The following is a 16,028-nucleotide window of genomic DNA, read 5'->3' as shown; positions in this document are numbered from 1 at the left end:
ATGGCAGCAGTGGGATTTGAACCCACGCCTCCGAAGAGACTGGAGCCTAAATCCAGCGCCTTAGACCGCTCGGCCATGCTACCACACTTAAAGGTAACTCATAGTTTCTCACAGTCTGGAATCTAGAACTAGAATTACAGAAAATGTTGTTGTTGTATTAAAGAAATACGTAAAAATATGTTTTATGTTAAGCATTTTAGATGCTCTTAACATAAGTGAGAAAAGATTTTTTTTAAAAAGAATATTGGTTGCCATGCAATCTAGATGAGAAATGGTTAATTTTTAATTAATTTGCATTTTAGTCGAGTTTACCACTTTGAAACCAATCACTGACATTTTCTTTGGAAAATTTATATGGCAGCTTTGGGAAGTTAGCAAAGAAAGAAATTAGCTGTTATAACAATGTGATGATGAACACTTACTTTTTAATTGAATTGCATTCTTGTGGATAGAACAATGAAAACATCAACCTCTAACAAAATATATATCAATAATAAATGTGGCAGCAGTGGGATTTGAACCCACGCCTCCGAAGAGACTGGAGCCTTAATCCAGCGCCTTAGACCGCTCGGCCATGCTACCTCATGGGTGCAGTGTTCATGTGGCTCAAAAATCTATCAAATGATTATTTAAATGTGTTTTGTTCACTTTATATGAAGTAACAAAACATATTGAGATTTATTAGAGCATTCACATATGGTTAGGGTTAGGTACGTGATACTGGGGCTTGGGTTTCTGGTGGTCATTGCAATATTAGGGACATCTCAATGCTCACAATACTGACACTTGCTAGGCAAGCCTTCTAACTTTCAACATCGAGCTCCTAACTCTAACACTGAACATACCTGCAGCCTATCCTTAATTCTTTTCCTTCCAATGCCTAACCCCAAAACCTCTTAGTATCTTACCATGACCCTTCCTATCTGCATCATAACCTTAAACATACTACTATAGTTCCAAACTCTTAACCTCCCTTCTTAGTGCCTAACCATTACCCCACCACCTTAGTGCCTAACCATTACCCCACCATAACATCCCCTACATATAGGACAGAGTTCCAAAATCAGTCGTTTTACAAGTGTTTGGGATTCTGCTATCAGTTTCCTGACTTGCAGCTTCCCGAATGCCAGGATGCCCAATGCATCCAATTGTAATCACTTCAAGTTAATTTTTATGTCTCTACAGTCTTTAGAAATATTTTTGAAAAGTATCTAGTAAATATGATAAACGTTTTTGAACTCTGTTGTTGAATTGTCCCAGCAACTATCATACACCAGATAGAATTTGAACTTTAAGAGAAAATAACTGATTTTGTTTTTGGATGATAATTATGGCAGCAGCGGGATTTGAACCCACGCCTCCGAAGAGACTGGAGCCTAAATCCAGCGCCTTAGACCGCTCGGCCATGCTACCACACTTAAAGGTAACTCATAGTTTCTCACAGTCTGGAATCTAGAACTAGAATTACAGAAAATGTTGTTGTTGTATTAAAGAAATACGTAAAAATATGTTTTATGTTAAGCATTTTAGATGCTCTTAACATAAGTGAGAAAAGATTTTTTTTAAAAAGAATATTGGTTGCCATGCAATCTAGATGAGAAATGGTTAATTTTTAATTAATTTGCATTTTAGTCGAGTTTACCACTTTGAAACCAATCACTGACATTTTCTTTGGAAAATTTATATGGCAGCTTTGGGAAGTTAGCAAAGAAAGAAATTAGCTGTTATAACAATGTGATGATGAACACCTACTTTTTAATTGAATTGCATTCTTGTGGATAGAACAATGAAAACATCAACCTCTAACAATATATATATCAATAATAAATGTTGCAGCAGTGGGATTTGAACCCACGCCTCCGAAGAGACTGGAGCCTTAATCCAGCGCCTTAGACCGCTCGGCCATGCTACCTCATGGGTGCAGTGTTCATGTGGCTCAAAAATCTATCAAATGATTATTTAAATGTGTTTTGTTCACTTTATATGAAGTAACAAAACATATTGAGATTTATTAGAGCATTCACATATGGTTAGGGTTAGGTACGTGATACTGGGGCTTGGGTTTCTGGTGGTCATTGCAATATTAGGGACATCTCAATGCTCACAATACTGACACTTGCTAGGCAAGCCTTCTAACTTTCAACATCGAGCTCCTAACTCTAACACTGAACATACCTGCAGCCTATCCTTAATTCTTTTCCTTCCAATGCCTAACCCCAAAACCTCTTAGTATCTTACCATGACCCTTCCTATCTGCATCATAACCTTAAACATACTCCTATAGTTTCAAACTCTTAACCTCCCTTCTTAGTGCCTAACCATTACCCCACCCCCTGCCATTGAACCATAACATCCCCTACACATAGGACAGAGTTCCAAAATCAGTCGTTTTACAAGTGTTTGGGATTCTGCTATCAGTTTCCTGACTTGCAGCTTCCCGAATGCCAGGATGCCCAATGCATCCAATTGTAATCACTTCAAGTTAATTTTTATGTCTCTACAGTCTTTAGAAATATTTTTGAAAAGTATCTAGTAAATATGATAAACGTTTTTGAACTCTGTTGTTGAATTGTCCCAGCAACTATCATACACCAGATAGAATTTGAACTTTAAGAGAAAATAACTGATTTTGTTTTTGGAAGATAATTATGGCAGCAGTGGGATTTGAACCCACGCCTCCGAAGAGACTGGAGCCTAAATCCAGCGCCTTAGACCGCTCGGCCATGCTACCACACTTAAAGGTAACTCATAGTTTCTCACAGTCTGGAATCTAGAACTAGAATTACAGAAAATGTTGTTGTTGTATTAAAGAAATACGTAAAAATATGTTTTATGTTAAGCATTTTAGATGCTCTTAACATAAGTGAGAAAAGATTTTTTTTAAAAAGAATATTGGTTGCCATGCAATCTAGATGAGAAATGGTTAATTTTTAATTAATTTGCATTTTAGTCGAGTTTACCACTTTGAAACCAATCACTGACATTTTCTTTGGAAAATTTATATGGCAGCTTTGGGAAGTTAGCAAAGAAAGAAATTAGCTGTTATAACAATGTGATGATGAACACTTACTTTTTAATTGAATTGCATTCTTGTGGATAGAACAATGAAAACATCAACCTCTAACAATATATATATCAATAATAAATGTGGCAGCAGTGGGATTTGAACCCACGCCTCCGAAGAGACTGGAGCCTTAATCCAGCGCCTTAGACCGCTCGGCCATGCTACCTCATGGGTGCAGTGTTCATGTGGCTCAAAAATCTATCAAATGATTATTTAAATGTGTTTTGTTCACTTTATATGAAGTAACAAAACATATTGAGATTTATTAGAGCATTCACATATGGTTAGGGTTAGGTACGTGATACTGGGGCTTGGGTTTCTGGTGGTCATTGCAATATTAGGGACATCTCAATGCTCACAATACTGACACTTGCTAGGCAAGCCTTCTAACTTTCAACATCGAGCTCCTAACTCTAACACTGAACATACCTGCAGCCTATCCTTAATTCTTTTCCTTCCTTAAATATGTTTTATGTTAAGCATTTTAGATGCTCTTAACATAAGTGAGAAAAGATTTTTTTTAAAAAGAATATTGGTTGCCATGCAATCTAGATGAGAAATGGTTAATTTTTAATTAATTTGCATTTTAGTCGAGTTTACCACTTTGAAACCAATCACTGACATTTTCTTTGGAAAATTTATATGGCAGCTTTGGGAAGTTAGCAAAGAAAGAAATTAGCTGTTATAACAATGTGATGATGAACACTTACTTTTTAATTGAATTGCATTCTTGTGGATAGAACAATGAAAACATCAACCTCTAACAATATATATATCAATAATAAATGTGGCAGCAGTGGGATTTGAACCCACGCCTCCGAAGAGACTGGATCCTTAATCCAGCGCCTTAGACCGCTCGGCCATGCTACCTCATGGGTGCAATGTTCATGTGGCTCAAAAATCTATCAAATGATTATTTAAATGTGTTTTGTTCACTTTATATGAAGTAACAAAACATATTGAGATTTATTAGAGCATTCACATATGGTTAGGGTTAGGTACGTGATACTGGGGCTTGTGTTTCTGGTGGTCATTGCAATATTAGGGACATCTCAATGCTCACAATTCAGACACTTGCTAGGTAAGCCTTCTAACTTTCAACATCGAGCCCCTAACTTTAACACTGAACATACCTGCAGCCTATCCTTAATTCTTTTTCTTCCATGCCTAACCCCAAAACCTCTTAGTATCTTACCATGACCCTTCCTATCTGCATCATAACCTTAAACATACTACTATAGTTCCAAACTCTTAACCTCCCTTCTTAGTGCCTAACCATTACCCCACCACCTTAGTGCCTAACCATTACCCCACTATAACATCCCCTACATATAGGACAGAGTTTCAAAATCAGTCGTTTTACAAGTGTTTGGGATTCTGCTATCAGTTTCCTGACTTGCAGCTTCCCGAATGCCAGGATGCCCAATGCATCCAATTGTAATCACTTCAAGTTAATTTTTATGTCTCTACAGTCTTTAGAAATATTTTTGAAAAGTATCTAGTAAATATGATAAACGTTTTTGAATTGTCCCAGCAACTATCATACACCAGATAGAATTTGAACTTTAAGAGAAAATAACTGATTTTGTTTTTGGAAGATAATTATGGCAGCAGTGGGATTTGAACCCACGCCTCCGAAGAGACTGGAGCCTAAATCCAGCGCCTTAGACCACTCGGCCATGCTACCACACTTAAAGGTAACTCATAGTTTCTCACAGTCTGGAATCTAGAACTAGAATTACAGAAAATGTTGTTGTTGTATTAAAGAAATACGTAAAAATATGTTTTATGTTAAGCATTTTAGATGCTCTTAACATAAGTGAGAAAAGATTTTTTTTAAAAAGAATATTGGTTGCCATGCAATCTAGATGAGAAATGGTTAATTTTTAATTAATTTGCATTTTAGTCGAGTTTACCACTTTGAAACCAATCACTGACATTTTCTTTGGAAAATTTATATGGCAGCTTTGGGAAGTTAGCAAAGAAAGAAATTAGCTGTTATAACAATGTGATGATGAACACTTACTTTTTAATTGAATTGCATTCTTGTGGATAGAACAATGAAAACATCAACCTCTAACAATATATATATCAATAATAAATGTGGCAGCAGTGGGATTTGAACCCACGCCTCCGAAGAGACTGGAGCCTTAATCCAGCGCCTTAGACCGCTCGGCCATGCTACCTCATGGGTGCAGTGTTCATGTGGCTCAAAAATCTATCAAATGATTATTTAAATGTGTTTTGTTCACTTTATATGAAGTAACAAAACATATTGAGATTTATTAGAGCATTCACATATGGTTAGGGTTAGGTACGTGATACTGGGGCTTGGGTTTCTGGTGGTCATTGCAATATTAGGGACATCTCAATGCTCACAATACTGACACTTGCTAGGCAAGCCTTCTAACTTTCAACATCGAGCTCCTAACTCTAACACTGAACATACCTGCAGCCTATCCTTAATTCTTTTCCTTCCTTAAATATGTTTTATGTTAAGCATTTTAGATGCTCTTAACATAAGTGAGAAAAGATTTTTTTTAAAAAGAATATTGGTTGCCATGCAATCTAGATGAGAAATGGTTAATTTTTAATTAATTTGCATTTTAGTCGAGTTTACCACTTTGAAACCAATCACTGACATTTTCTTTGGAAAATTTATATGGCAGCTTTGGGAAGTTAGCAAAGAAAGAAATTAGCTGTTATAACAATGTGATGATGAACACTTACTTTTTAATTGAATTGCATTCTTGTGGATAGAACAATGAAAACATCAACCTCTAACAATATATATATCAATAATAAATGTGGCAGCAGTGGGATTTGAACCCACGCCTCCGAAGAGACTGGAGCCTTAATCCAGCGCCTTAGACCGCTCGGCCATGCTACCTCATGGGTGCAATGTTCATGTGGCTCAAAAATCTATCAAATGATTATTTAAATGTGTTTTGTTCACTTTATATGAAGTAACAAAACATATTGAGATTTATTAGAGCATTCACATATGGTTAGGGTTAGGTACGTGATACTGGGGCTTGTGTTTCTGGTGGTCATTGCAATATTAGGGACATCTCAATGCTCACAATTCAGACACTTGCTAGGTAAGCCTTCTAACTTTCAACATCGAGCCCCTAACTTTAACACTGAACATACCTGCAGCCTATCCTTAATTCTTTTTCTTCCATGCCTAACCCCAAAACCTCTTAGTATCTTACCATGACCCTTCCTATCTGCATCATAACCTTAAACATACTACTATAGTTCCAAACTCTTAACCTCCCTTCTTAGTGCCTAACCATTACCCCACCACCTTAGTGCCTAACCATTACCCCACTATAACATCCCCTACATATAGGACAGAGTTCCAAAATCAGTCGTTTTACAAGTGTTTGGGATTCTGCTATCAGTTTCCTGACTTGCAGCTTCCCGAATGCCAGGATGCCCAATGCATCCAATTGTAATCACTTCAAGTTAATTTTTATGTCTCTACAGTCTTTAGAAATATTTTTGAAAAGTATCTAGTAAATATGATAAACGTTTTTGAATTGTCCCAGCAACTATCATACACCAGATAGAATTTGAACTTTAATAGAAAATAACTGATTTTGTTTTTGGAAGATAATTATGGCAGCAGCGGGATTTGAACCCACGCCTCCAAAGAGACTGGAGCCTAAATCCAGCGCCTTAGACCGCTCGGCCATGCTACCACACTTAAAGGTAACTCATAGTTTCTCACAGTCTGGAATCTAGAACTAGAATTACAGAAAATGTTGTTGTTGTATTAAAGAAATACGTAAAAATATGTTTTATGTTAAGCATTTTAGATGCTCTTAACATAAGTGAGAAAAGATTTTTTTTAAAAAGAATATTGGTTGCCATGCAATCTAGATGAGAAATGGTTAATTTTTAATTAATTTGCATTTAAGTCGAGTTTACCACTTTGAAACCAATCACTGACATTTTCTTTGGAAAATTTATATGGCAGCTTTGGGAAGTTAGCAAAGAAAGAAATTAGCTGTTATAACAATGTGATGATGAACACTTACTTTTTAATTGAATTGCATTCTTGTGGATAGAACAATGAAAACATCAACCTCTAACAATATATATATCAATAATAAATGTGGCAGCAGTGGGATTTGAACCCACGCCTCCGAAGAGACTGGAGCCTTAATCCAGCGCCTTAGACCGCTCGGCCATGCTACCTCATGGGTGCAGTGTTCATGTGGCTCAAAAATCTATCAAATGATTATTTAAATGTGTTTTGTTCACTTTATATGAAGTAACAAAACATATTGAGATTTATTAGAGCATTCACATATGGTTAGGGTTAGGTACGTGATACTGGGGCTTGGGTTTCTGGTGGTCATTGCAATATTAGGGACATCTCAATGCTCACAATACTGACACTTGCTAGGCAAGCCTTCTAACTTTCAACATCGAGCTCCTAACTCTAACACTGAACATACCTGCAGCCTATCCTTAATTCTTTTCCTTCCTTAAATATGTTTTATGTTAAGCATTTTAGATGCTCTTAACATAAGTGAGAAAAGATTTTTTTTAAAAAGAATATTGGTTGCCATGCAATCTAGATGAGAAATGGTTAATTTTTAATTAATTTGCATTTTAGTCGAGTTTACCACTTTGAAACCAATCACTGACATTTTCTTTGGAAAATTTATATGGCAGCTTTGGGAAGTTAGCAAAGAAAGAAATTAGCTGTTATAACAATGTGATGATGAACACTTACTTTTTAATTGAATTGCATTCTTGTGGATAGAACAATGAAAACATCAACCTCTAACAATATATATATCAATAATAAATGTGGCAGCAGTGGGATTTGAACCCACGCCTCCGAAGAGACTGGAGCCTTAATCCAGCGCCTTAGACCGCTCGGCCATGCTACCTCATGGGTGCAATGTTCATGTGGCTCAAAAATCTATCAAATGATTATTTAAATGTGTTTTGTTCACTTTATATGAAGTAACAAAACATATTGAGATTTATTAGAGCATTCACATATGGTTAGGGTTAGGTACGTGATACTGGGGCTTGTGTTTCTGGTGGTCATTGCAATATTAGGGACATCTCAATGCTCACAATTCAGACACTTGCTAGGTAAGCCTTCTAACTTTCAACATCGAGCCCCTAACTTTAACACTGAACATACCTGCAGCCTATCCTTAATTCTTTTTCTTCCATGCCTAACCCCAAAACCTCTTAGTATCTTACCATGACCCTTCCTATCTGCATCATAACCTTAAACATACTACTATAGTTCCAAACTCTTAACCTCCCTTCTTAGTGCCTAACCATTACCCCACCACCTTAGTGCCTAACCATTACCCCACCATAACATCCCCTACATATAGGACAGAGTTCCAAAATCAGTCGTTTTACAAGTGTTTGGGATTCTGCTATCAGTTTCCTGACTTGCAGCTTCCCGAATGCCAGGATGCCCAATGCATCCAATTGTAATCACTTCAAGTTAATTTTTATGTCTCTACAGTCTTTAGAAATATTTTTGAAAAGTATCTAGTAAATATGATAAACGTTTTTGAACTCTGTTGTTGAATTGTCCCAGCAACTATCATACACCAGATAGAATTTGAACTTTAAGAGAAAATAACTGATTTTGTTTTTGGAAGATAATTATGGCAGCAGTGGGATTTGAACCCACGCCTCTGAAGAGACTGGAGCCTAAATCCAGCGCCTTAGACCGCTCGGCCATGCTACCACACTTAAAGGTAACTCATAGTTTCTCACAGTCTGGAATCTAGAACTAGAATTACAGAAAATGTTGTTGTTGTATTAAAGAAATACGTAAAAATTAGTTTTATGTTAAGCATTTTAGATGCTCTTAACATAAGTGAGAAAAGATTTTTTTTAAAAAGAATATTGGTTGCCATGCAATCTAGATGAGAAATGGTTAATTTTTAATTAATTTGCATTTTAGTCGAGTTTACCACTTTGAAACCAATCACTGACATTTTCTTTGGAAAATTTATATGGCAGCTTTGGGAAGTTAGCAAAGAAAGAAATTAGCTGTTATAACAATGTGATGATGAACACTTACTTTTTAATTGAATTGCATTCTTGTGGATAGAACAATGAAAACATCAACCTCTAACAATATATATATCAATAATAAATGTGGCAGCAGTGGGATTTGAACCCACGCCTCCGAAGAGACTGGAGCCTTAATCCAGCGCCTTAGACCGCTCGGCCATGCTACCTCATGGGTGCAGTGTTCATGTGGCTCAAAAATCTATCAAATGATTATTTAAATGTGTTTTGTTCACTTTATATGAAGTAACAAAACATATTGAGATTTATTAGAGCATTCACATATGGTTAGGGTTAGGTACGTGATACTGGGGCTTGGGTTTCTGGTGGTCATTGCAATATTAGGGACATCTCAATGCTCACAATACTGACACTTGCTAGGCAAGCCTTCTAACTTTCAACATCGAGCTCCTAACTCTAACACTGAACATACCTGCAGCCTATCCTTAATTCTTTTCCTTCCTTAAATATGTTTTATGTTAAGCATTTTAGATGCTCTTAACATAAGTGAGAAAAGATTTTTTTTAAAAAGAATATTGGTTGCCATGCAATCTAGATGAGAAATGGTTAATTTTTAATTAATTTGCATTTTAGTCGAGTTTACCACTTTGAAACCAATCACTGACATTTTCTTTGGAAAATTTATATGGCAGCTTTGGGAAGTTAGCAAAGAAAGAAATTAGCTGTTATAACAATGTGATGATGAACACTTACTTTTTAATTGAATTGCATTCTTGTGGATAGAACAATGAAAACATCAACCTCTAACAATATATATATCAATAATAAATGTGGCAGCAGTGGGATTTGAACCCACGCCTCCGAAGAGACTGGAGCCTTAATCCAGCGCCTTAGACCGCTCGGCCATGCTACCTCATGGGTGCAGTGTTCATGTGGCTCAAAAATCTATCAAATGATTATTTAAATGTGTTTTGTTCACTTTATATGAAGTAACAAAACATATTGAGATTTATTAGAGCATTCACATATGGTTAGGGTTAGGTACGTGATACTGGGGCTTGGGTTTCTGGTGGTCATTGCAATATTAGGGACATCTCAATGCTCACAATACTGACACTTGCTAGGCAAGCCTTCTAACTTTCAACATCGAGCTCCTAACTCTAACACTGAACATACCTGCAGCCTATCCTTAATTCTTTTCCTTCCAATGCCTAACCCCAAAACCTCTTAGTATCTTACCATGACCCTTCCTATCTGCATCATAACCTTAAACATACTCCTATAGTTTCAAACTCTTAACCTCCCTTCTTAGTGCCTAACCATTACCCCACCCCCTGCCATTGAACCATAACATCCCCTACACATAGGACAGAGTTCCAAAATCAGTCGTTTTACAAGTGTTTGGGATTCTGCTATCAGTTTCCTGACTTGCAGCTTCCCGAATGCCAGGATGCCCAATGCATCCAATTGTAATCACTTCAAGTTAATTTTTATGTCTCTACAGTCTTTAGAAATATTTTTGAAAAGTATCTAGTAAATATGATAAACGTTTTTGAACTCTGTTGTTGAATTGTCCCAGCAACTATCATACACCAGATAGAATTTGAACTTTAAGAGAAAATAACTGATTTTGTTTTTGGAAGATAATTATGGCAGCAGTGGGATTTGAACCCACGCCTCCGAAGAGACTGGAGCCTAAATCCAGCGCCTTAGACCGCTCGGCCATGCTACCACACTTAAAGGTAACTCATAGTTTCTCACAGTCTGGAATCTAGAACTAGAATTACAGAAAATTTTGTTGTTGTATTAAATATGTTTTATGTTAAGCATTTTAGATGCTCTTAACATAAGTGAGAAAAGATTTTTTTTAAAAAGAATATTGGTTGCCATGCAATCTAGATGAGAAATGGTTAATTTTTAATTAATTTGCATTTTAGTCGAGTTTACCACTTTGAAACCAATCACTGACATTTTCTTTGGAAAATTTATATGGCAGCTTTGGGAAGTTAGCAAAGAAAGAAATTAGCTGTTATAACAATGTGATGATGAACACTTACTTTTTAATTGAATTGCATTCTTGTGGATAGAACAATGAAAACATCAACCTCTAACAATATATATATCAATAATAAATGTGGCAGCAGTGGGATTTGAACCCACGCCTCCGAAGAGACTGGAGTCTTAATTCAGCGCCTTAGACCGCTCGGCCATGCTACCTCAGGGGTGCAGTGTTCATGTGGCTCAAAAATCTATCAAATGATTATTTAAATGTGTTTTGTTCACTTTATATGAAGTAACAAAACATATTGAGATTTATTAGAGCATTCACATATGGTTAGGGTTAGGTACGTGATACTGGGGCTTGGGTTTCTGGTGGTCATTGCAATATTAGGGACATCTCAATGCTCACAATACTGACACTTGCTAGGCAAGCCTTCTAACTTTCAACATCGAGCTCCTAACTCTAACACTGAACATACCTGCAGCCTATCCTTAATTCTTTTTCTTCCAATGCCTAACCCCAAAACCTCTTAGTATCTTACCATGACACTTCCTATCAGCATCATAACCTTAAACAAACTCCTATAGTTTAAAACTCTTAACCTCCCTTCTTAGTGCCTAACCATTACCCCACCACCTGCCATTGAACCATAACATCCCCTACACATAGGACAGAGTTCCAAAATCAGTCGTTTTACCAGTGTTTGGGATTCTGCTATCAGTTTCCTGACTTGCAGCTTCCCGAATGCCAGGATGCCCAATGCATCCAATTGTAATCACTTCAAGTTAATTTTTATGTCTCTACAGTCTTTAGAAATATTTTTGAAAAGTATCTAGTAAATATGATAAACTTTTTTGAACTCTGTTGTTGAAATGTCCCAGCAACTATCATACACCAGATAGAATTTGAACTTTAAGAGAAAATAACTGATTTTGTTTTTGGAAGATAATTATGGCAGCAGTGGGATTTGAACCCACGCCTCCGAAGAGACTGGAGCCTAAATCCAGCGCCTTAGACCGCTCGGCCATGCTACCACACTTAAAGGTAACGCATAGTTTCTCACAGTCTGGAATCTAGAACTAGAATTACAGAAAATGTTGTTGTTGTATTAAAGAAATACGTAAAAATATGTTTTATGTTAAGCATTTTAGATGCTCTTAACATAAGTGAGAAAAGATTTTTTTTAAAAAGAATATTGGTTGCAATGCAATCTAGATGAGAAATGGTTAATTTTTAATTAATTTGCATTTTAGTCGAGTTTACCACTTTGAAACCAATCACTGACAAAACATATTGAGATTTATTAGAGCATTCACATATGGTTAGGGTTAGGTACGTGATACTGGTGCTTGGGTTTCTGGTGGTCATTGCAATATTAGGGACATCTCAATGCTCACAATACTGACACTTGCTAGGCAAGCCTTCTAACTTTCAACATCGAGCTCCTAACTCTAACACTGAACATACCTGCTGCCTATCCTCATTTCTTTTTCTTCCAATGCCTAACCCCAAAACCTCTTAGTATCTTACCATGACCCTTCCTATCAGCATCTTAACCTTAAACATACTCCTATAGTTTCAAACTCTTAACCTCCCTTCTTAGTGCCTAACCATTACCCCACCACCTGCCATTGAACCATAACATCCCCTACACATAGGACAGAGTTCCAAAATCAGTCGTTTTACCAGTGTTTGGGATTCTGCTATCAGTTTCCTGACTTGCAGCTTCCCGAATGCCAGGATGCCCAATGCATCCAATTGTAATCACTTCAAGTTAATTTTTATGTCTTTACAGTCTTTAGAAATATTTTTGAAAAGTATCTATTAAATATGATAAACTTTTTTGAACTCTGTTGTTGAATTGTCCCAGCAACTATCATACACCAGATAGAATTTGAACTTTAAGAGAAAATAACTGATTTTGTTTTTGGAAGATAATTATGGCAGCAGTGGGATTTGAACCCACGCCTCCGAAGAGACTGGAGCCTAAATCCAGCGCCTTAGACCGCTCGGCCATGCTACCACACTTAAAGGTAACTCATAGTTTCTCACAGTCTGGAATCTAGAACTAGAATTACAGAAAATGTTGTTGTTGTATTAAAGAAATACGTAAAAATATGTTTTATGTTAAGCATTTTAGATGCTCTTAACATAAGTGAGAAAAGATTTTTTTTAAAAAGAATATTGGTTGCCATGCAATCTAGATGAGAAATGGTTAATTTTTAATTAATTTGCATTTTAGTCGAGTTTACCACTTTGAAACCAATTACTGACATTTTCTTTGGAAAATGTATATGGCAGCTTTGGGAAGTTAGCAAAGAAAGAAATTAGCTGTTATAACAATGTGATGATGAACACTTACTTTTTAATTGAATTACATTCTTGTGGATAGAACAATGAAAACATCAACCTCTAACAATATATATATCAATAACAAATATGGCAGCAGTGGGATTTGAACCCACGCCTCCGAAGAGACTGGAGCCTTAATCCAGCGCCTTAGACCGCTCGGCCATGCTACCTCATGGGTGCAGTGTTCATGTGGCTCAAAGATCTATCAAATGATTATTTAAATGTGTTTTGTTCACTTTATATGAAGTAACAAAACATATTGAGATTTATTAGAGCATTCACATATGGTTAGGGTTAGGTACGTGATACTGGTGCTTGTGTTTCTGGTGGTCATTGCAATATTAGGGACATCTCAATGCTCACAATTCAGACACTTGCTAGGTAAGCCTTCTAACTTTCAACATCGAGCCCCTAACTTTAACACTGAACATACCTGCAGCCTATCCTTAATTCTTTTTCTTCCATGCCTAACCCCAAAACCTCTTAGTATCTTACCATGACCCTTCCTATCTGCATCATAACCTTAAACATACTACTTTAGTTCCAAACTCTTAACCTCCCTTCTTAGTGCCTAACCATTACCCCACCACCTGCCATTGAACCATAACATCCCCTACACATAGGACAGAGTTCCAAAATCAGTCGTTTTACCAGTGTTTGGGATTCTGCTATCAGCTTCCTGACTTGCAGCTTCCCGAATGCCAGGATGCCCAATGCATCCAATTGTAATCACTTCAAGTTATTTTTTATGTCTCTACAGTCTTTAGAAATATTTTTGAAAAGTATCTAGTAAATATGATAAACGTTTTTGAACTCTGTTGTTGAATTGTCCCAGCAACTATCATACACCAGATAGAATTTGAACTTTAAGAGAAAATAACTGATTTTGTTTTTGGAAGATAATTATGGCAGCAGTGGGATTTGCACCCACGCCTCCGAAGAGACTGGAGCCTAAATCCAGCGCCTTAGACCGCTCGGCCATGCTACCACACTTAAAGGTAACTCATAGTTTCTCACAGTCTGGAATCTAGAACTAGAATTACAGAAAATGTTGTTGTTGTATTAAAGAAATACGTAAAAATATGTTTTATGTTAAGCATTTTAGATGCTCTTAACATAAGTGAGAAAAGATTTTTTTTTAAAAGAATATTGGTTGCCATGCAATCTAGATGAGAAATGGTTAATTTTTAATTAATTTGCATTTTTGTCGAGTTTACCACTTTGAAATCAATCACTGACATTTTCTTTGGAAAATTTATATGGCAGCTTTGGGAAGTTAGCAAAGAAAGAAATTAGCTGTTATAACAATGTGATGATGAACACTTACTTTTTAATTGAATTGCATTCTTGTGGATAGAACAATGAAAACATCAACCTCTAACAATATATATATCAATAATAAATGTGGCAGCAGTGGGATTTGAACCCACGCCTCCAAAGAGACTGGAGCCTTAATCCAGCGCCTTAGACCGCTCGGCCATGCTACCTCATGGGTGCAGTGTTCATGTGGCTCAAAAATCTATCAAATGATTATTTAAATGTGTTTTGTTCACTTTATATGAAGTAACAAAACATATTGAGATTTATTAGAGCATTCACATATGGTTAGGGTTAGGTACGTGATACTGGGGATTGGGTTTCTGGTGGTCATTGCAATATTAGGGACATCTCAATGCTCACAATACTGACACTTGCTAGGCAAGCCTTCTAACTTTCAACATCGAGCTCCTAACTCTAACACTGATCATACCTGCAGCCTATCCTTAATTCTTTTTCTTCCAATGCCTAACCCCAAAACCTCTTAGTATCTTACCATGACCCTTCCTATCTGCATCATAACCTTAAACATACTCCTATAGTTTCAAACTCTTAACCTCCCTTCTTAGTGCCTAACCATTACCCCACCCCCTGCCATTGAACCATAACATCCCCTACACATAGGACAGAGTTCCAAAATCAGTCGTTTTACCAGTGTTTGGAATTCTGCTATCAGTTTCCTGACTTGCAGCTTCCCGAATGCCAGGATGCCCAATGCATCCAATTGTAATCACTTCAAGTTAATTTTTATGTCTCTACAGTCTTTAGAAATATTTTTGAAAAGTATCTAGTAAATATGATAAACTTTTTTGAACTCTGTTGTTGAATTGTCCCAGCAACTATCATACACCAGATAGAATTTGAACTTTAAGAGAAAATAACTGATTTTGTTTTTGGAAGATAATTATGGCAGCAGTGGGATTTGAACCCACGCCTCCGAAGAGACTGGAGCCTAAATCCAGCGCCTTAGACCGCTCGGCCATGCTACCACACTTAAAGGTAACTCATAGTTTCTCACAGTCTGGAATCTAGAACTAGAATTACAGAAAATGTTGTTGTTGTATTAAAGAAATACGTAAAAATATGTTTTATGTTAAGCATTTTAGATGCTCTTAACATAAGTGAGAAAAGATTTTTTTTAAAAAGAATATTGGTTGCCATGCAATCTAGATGAGAAATGGTTAATTTTTAATTAATTTGCATTTTAGTCGAGTTTATCACTTTGAAACCAATCACTGACAAAACATATTGAGATTTATTAGA

The 16,028-nt window shown here is 36.5% G+C and overlaps 22 non-coding genes across 22 annotated transcripts; all 22 read right to left on the bottom strand.

The window, feature by feature from the left end:
- Position 1: 1 nt before the first annotated feature.
- Positions 2–83, bottom strand: TRNAL-UAG (transfer RNA leucine (anticodon UAG)). The gene has a single exon. It is a non-coding gene; the product is annotated as a tRNA-Leu (tRNA).
- Positions 84–500: 417 nt separating this feature from the next.
- TRNAL-AAG (transfer RNA leucine (anticodon AAG)) lies at positions 501–582 on the bottom strand. The gene has a single exon. It is a non-coding gene; the product is annotated as a tRNA-Leu (tRNA).
- A 749-nt stretch (positions 583–1,331) lies between these two features.
- Positions 1,332–1,413, bottom strand: TRNAL-UAG (transfer RNA leucine (anticodon UAG)). Its single transcript has one exon. It is a non-coding gene; the product is annotated as a tRNA-Leu (tRNA).
- Positions 1,414–2,649: 1,236 nt separating this feature from the next.
- On the bottom strand, positions 2,650–2,731 carry TRNAL-UAG (transfer RNA leucine (anticodon UAG)). Its single transcript has one exon. It is a non-coding gene; the product is annotated as a tRNA-Leu (tRNA).
- Positions 2,732–3,148: 417 nt separating this feature from the next.
- Positions 3,149–3,230, bottom strand: TRNAL-AAG (transfer RNA leucine (anticodon AAG)). The gene has a single exon. It is a non-coding gene; the product is annotated as a tRNA-Leu (tRNA).
- Positions 3,231–3,852: 622 nt separating this feature from the next.
- Positions 3,853–3,934, bottom strand: TRNAL-AAG (transfer RNA leucine (anticodon AAG)). The gene has a single exon. It is a non-coding gene; the product is annotated as a tRNA-Leu (tRNA).
- Positions 3,935–4,669: 735 nt separating this feature from the next.
- Positions 4,670–4,751, bottom strand: TRNAL-UAG (transfer RNA leucine (anticodon UAG)). The gene has a single exon. It is a non-coding gene; the product is annotated as a tRNA-Leu (tRNA).
- A 417-nt stretch (positions 4,752–5,168) lies between these two features.
- TRNAL-AAG (transfer RNA leucine (anticodon AAG)) lies at positions 5,169–5,250 on the bottom strand. Its single transcript has one exon. It is a non-coding gene; the product is annotated as a tRNA-Leu (tRNA).
- Positions 5,251–5,872: 622 nt separating this feature from the next.
- On the bottom strand, positions 5,873–5,954 carry TRNAL-AAG (transfer RNA leucine (anticodon AAG)). The gene has a single exon. It is a non-coding gene; the product is annotated as a tRNA-Leu (tRNA).
- A 735-nt stretch (positions 5,955–6,689) lies between these two features.
- Positions 6,690–6,771, bottom strand: TRNAL-UAG (transfer RNA leucine (anticodon UAG)). Its single transcript has one exon. It is a non-coding gene; the product is annotated as a tRNA-Leu (tRNA).
- A 417-nt stretch (positions 6,772–7,188) lies between these two features.
- On the bottom strand, positions 7,189–7,270 carry TRNAL-AAG (transfer RNA leucine (anticodon AAG)). Its single transcript has one exon. It is a non-coding gene; the product is annotated as a tRNA-Leu (tRNA).
- A 622-nt stretch (positions 7,271–7,892) lies between these two features.
- TRNAL-AAG (transfer RNA leucine (anticodon AAG)) lies at positions 7,893–7,974 on the bottom strand. Its single transcript has one exon. It is a non-coding gene; the product is annotated as a tRNA-Leu (tRNA).
- A 748-nt stretch (positions 7,975–8,722) lies between these two features.
- Positions 8,723–8,804, bottom strand: TRNAL-UAG (transfer RNA leucine (anticodon UAG)). Its single transcript has one exon. It is a non-coding gene; the product is annotated as a tRNA-Leu (tRNA).
- Positions 8,805–9,221: 417 nt separating this feature from the next.
- On the bottom strand, positions 9,222–9,303 carry TRNAL-AAG (transfer RNA leucine (anticodon AAG)). The gene has a single exon. It is a non-coding gene; the product is annotated as a tRNA-Leu (tRNA).
- A 622-nt stretch (positions 9,304–9,925) lies between these two features.
- On the bottom strand, positions 9,926–10,007 carry TRNAL-AAG (transfer RNA leucine (anticodon AAG)). Its single transcript has one exon. It is a non-coding gene; the product is annotated as a tRNA-Leu (tRNA).
- A 737-nt stretch (positions 10,008–10,744) lies between these two features.
- On the bottom strand, positions 10,745–10,826 carry TRNAL-UAG (transfer RNA leucine (anticodon UAG)). Its single transcript has one exon. It is a non-coding gene; the product is annotated as a tRNA-Leu (tRNA).
- A 403-nt stretch (positions 10,827–11,229) lies between these two features.
- TRNAL-AAG (transfer RNA leucine (anticodon AAG)) lies at positions 11,230–11,311 on the bottom strand. The gene has a single exon. It is a non-coding gene; the product is annotated as a tRNA-Leu (tRNA).
- A 737-nt stretch (positions 11,312–12,048) lies between these two features.
- Positions 12,049–12,130, bottom strand: TRNAL-UAG (transfer RNA leucine (anticodon UAG)). The gene has a single exon. It is a non-coding gene; the product is annotated as a tRNA-Leu (tRNA).
- A 907-nt stretch (positions 12,131–13,037) lies between these two features.
- TRNAL-UAG (transfer RNA leucine (anticodon UAG)) lies at positions 13,038–13,119 on the bottom strand. The gene has a single exon. It is a non-coding gene; the product is annotated as a tRNA-Leu (tRNA).
- Positions 13,120–13,536: 417 nt separating this feature from the next.
- Positions 13,537–13,618, bottom strand: TRNAL-AAG (transfer RNA leucine (anticodon AAG)). The gene has a single exon. It is a non-coding gene; the product is annotated as a tRNA-Leu (tRNA).
- Positions 13,619–14,853: 1,235 nt separating this feature from the next.
- Positions 14,854–14,935, bottom strand: TRNAL-AAG (transfer RNA leucine (anticodon AAG)). Its single transcript has one exon. It is a non-coding gene; the product is annotated as a tRNA-Leu (tRNA).
- Positions 14,936–15,672: 737 nt separating this feature from the next.
- Positions 15,673–15,754, bottom strand: TRNAL-UAG (transfer RNA leucine (anticodon UAG)). Its single transcript has one exon. It is a non-coding gene; the product is annotated as a tRNA-Leu (tRNA).
- Between the last annotated feature and the right edge of the window lie 274 nt (positions 15,755–16,028).

This window comes from Crinia signifera, chromosome 6, assembly GCF_055691185.1.
Source record: "Crinia signifera chromosome 6, ASM5569118v1, whole genome shotgun sequence".
In the NCBI taxonomy this organism is placed as follows: domain Eukaryota; kingdom Metazoa; phylum Chordata; class Amphibia; order Anura; family Myobatrachidae; genus Crinia; species Crinia signifera.
This window is presented reverse-complemented; position numbering and strand designations above follow the sequence as displayed.